We start from the raw sequence: 2557 nt of genomic DNA, 5'->3' as shown, positions 1-2557 counted from the left end.
GTAGGACTGAGGGGGAGCCACATTCTACACTGAAAACAGAGTGGGGGGCACTCCTGGGGTCTCCCTTTCACTTACCTGGACTCCAAAACTCACAGGTCCCTTCACTCAACCAGGAAAAACAAAAGCAAAAACCCCTACGCTGTCTCTCTTTCTCAGGTTAGGCATGGGGGAAAAACAATTTTGTTTCAGGAAAGGTTGAGACCCAGACTTAGAAAAAGCTAACTCGTTCATGTCAAGAGTGCTCATGGCTTCTTCTCCGAGAAAACACCAAATGGCGGATGACGCCCGTGCAGCGGGGGGACCCGGAGGCCCTGGTGGCTCTGGGATGGGGAACCGCGGTGGCTTCCGCGGAGGCTTCGGCAGTGGCATACGGGGCCGGGGTCGCGGCCGTGGACTGGGCCGGGGCCAAGGCCGCGGAGCTCGCGGAGGCGAGGCCGAGGATAAGGAGTGGATGCCTGTCACCAAGCTGGGCCGCTTGGTCAAGGACATGAAGATCAAGTCCCTGGAGGGGATCTACCTCTTCTCTCTGCCCATTAAGGAATCTGAGATCACTGACTTTTTCTTGGGGGCCTCTGTCAAAGACGAGGTTTTGAAGATCATGCCGGTGCAGAAGCAGACCCGTGCTGGCCAGCGCACCAGGTTCAAGGCGTTTGTTGCTATCGGGGACTACAATGGCCACGTCGGCCTGGGTGTTAAGTGCTCCAAGGAGGTGGCCACCGCCATCCGTGGGGCCATCATCCTAGCCAAGCTCTCCATTGTCCCTGTGTGCAGAGGCTACTGAGGGAACAAGATCGGCAAGCCCCACACCGTCTCTTGCAAGGTGACAGGCCACTGCGGCTCTGTGCTGGTGCACCTCATCCCTGCACCCAGGGGCACTGGCATCGTCTCAGCGGCTGTGCCCAAGAAGCTGCTCATGATGGCTGGTATTGATGACTGCTACACCTCAGCCCGGGGCTGCACTGCCACCCTGGGCAACTTTGCCAAGGCCACCTTTGATGCCATCTCTAAGACCTACAGCTACCTGACCCCTGACCTCTGGAAGGAGACTGTGTTTACCAAGTCTCCCTATCAGGAATTCACTGACCACCTTGTCAAGACCCGCACCAGAGTCTCCGTGCAGCGGGCCCAGGCTCCAGCTGTGGCTACAACATAGGGTTTTTATACAAGAAAAATAAAGTGAATTAAGCCTGTTACCAATAAAAAAAAAAAAAAAAGAGTGCTCATGGATGACCACGCCCTGCTCCCATCCTCCCTGCAGACTGAGAAAGGAAAAAAGCCATTTCACAGAGGAGAAGCTGCAGGCTCCAATAGTGTCCAGGGCAGTCATTGCGTTGCTGAGTGTGAACCCTTGTTGGAGATGGATGGAAGGTGATCAGGGCACTGATGAGGATACACACTATCAGCTCTCTCTGATGGTCTTCCTTGCAAGTCTCATTCTTCTCCCCACTACAGAGATGGAGTTACGACACCTCCATTGCCATCCCCTGCAGTGCCCAACACCATAGCCTATCCCCATGTCAGAGCCTGGACCTTGATCTCAGATGAACCCTCCTGACACACCGGTCCACTCCTAAGATTGACTTTTCTCCCGGAGTGTTTGCTTTTGGGTGGACTCTGAGTCAGCTCCATCTGTCGGAGGTGCTCTAAAGATTCTAATCCTCAGTGGGTCGTGGTTCTTGCCTTCTCAGTAAGTCTCTGTTTGCCTTATGAACGATTACTTGTATTCACCGTGAGAAAGGGAGTGATTTGCTTTAAATTTCAGGAAGTCCATGATACGTCTTGGGATTTTCCATGAAAAGAAAAAAGGATCAGCACGGGGAGACTGGGTAATTTTGTGTAGAAAGCAATGTTTACGATTGCCCCAAGCTGGGACCCTCCCAATGTCCATCAGGAGTAAAACTGGTGTATATGTGTTGATCTATTTATAAAAGTTCAGAGTGTACAGCAGTGAAAATGAAGGAACTACAGCTGCACACGGCAGTATAGATGAATCCTAAAAACACAAATGTGAACTAAAGATGCACCACCCAGAAGAAGTCTTCCAAGAAAACCATCTACAAGCAGCATCCAACAAAGTGGTGAAACTGAGAGAAAAGCAAATAGGAAAGGCAGGAGCAGGGTTCTCTGTGGGGGCACGAAGGTCACATGGTGGGGAAGGAACAGGAAGATAGGAATCTCATCTTTCTCTCAGAATCTGCAGGAGAAGCAGGGAATCTGAGATTTCCATGCACATAGACTCCCACAGAGAGAGGACAGGGTGTGGCTGAAGCTTAGGTGTGTGAAACAGGAGAGCAGTCCTCACTCACCAGAGCCAAGGGGCCTGAGTTGGGCTCAGGAGAACACAAGGACTCTACCCACTTCTCCCCCCAGGTCCTGCTGAGGATCAAGGTCAGTGCTCTCCCAGAAAATTTGGCACAGAAAACAGAAGATTACATTCTATGGCCAACGCCTTTCCCCAGAAGCCCAGCCTGTTTCCTATTGCACAAGTCAGGAAAATGCAAACATCTCAGGTCGATTCTGCACGGTGGAAAAAAGGCTTCATGTGAGGCATGGAGGC

General features: G+C 52.0%; 1 pseudogene across 1 annotated transcript; it reads left to right on the top strand.

Moving 5' to 3' along the window:
• Nucleotides 1–248: 248 nt before the first annotated feature.
• LOC144337363 (small ribosomal subunit protein uS5 pseudogene) lies at nucleotides 249–1209 on the top strand (annotated as a pseudogene). Its single transcript, XR_013410405.1, has one exon. The product of XR_013410405.1 is annotated as a small ribosomal subunit protein uS5 pseudogene (transcript).
• The last annotated feature ends 1348 nt before the right edge of the window (nucleotides 1210–2557 follow it).

This window comes from Macaca mulatta, chromosome 19 (genome assembly GCF_049350105.2).
Source record: "Macaca mulatta isolate MMU2019108-1 chromosome 19, T2T-MMU8v2.0, whole genome shotgun sequence".
Classification (NCBI taxonomy): domain Eukaryota; kingdom Metazoa; phylum Chordata; class Mammalia; order Primates; family Cercopithecidae; genus Macaca; species Macaca mulatta.
The sequence above is the reverse complement of the archived record's forward strand: the minus strand, read 5'-3'. Positions and strand labels throughout refer to the sequence as shown.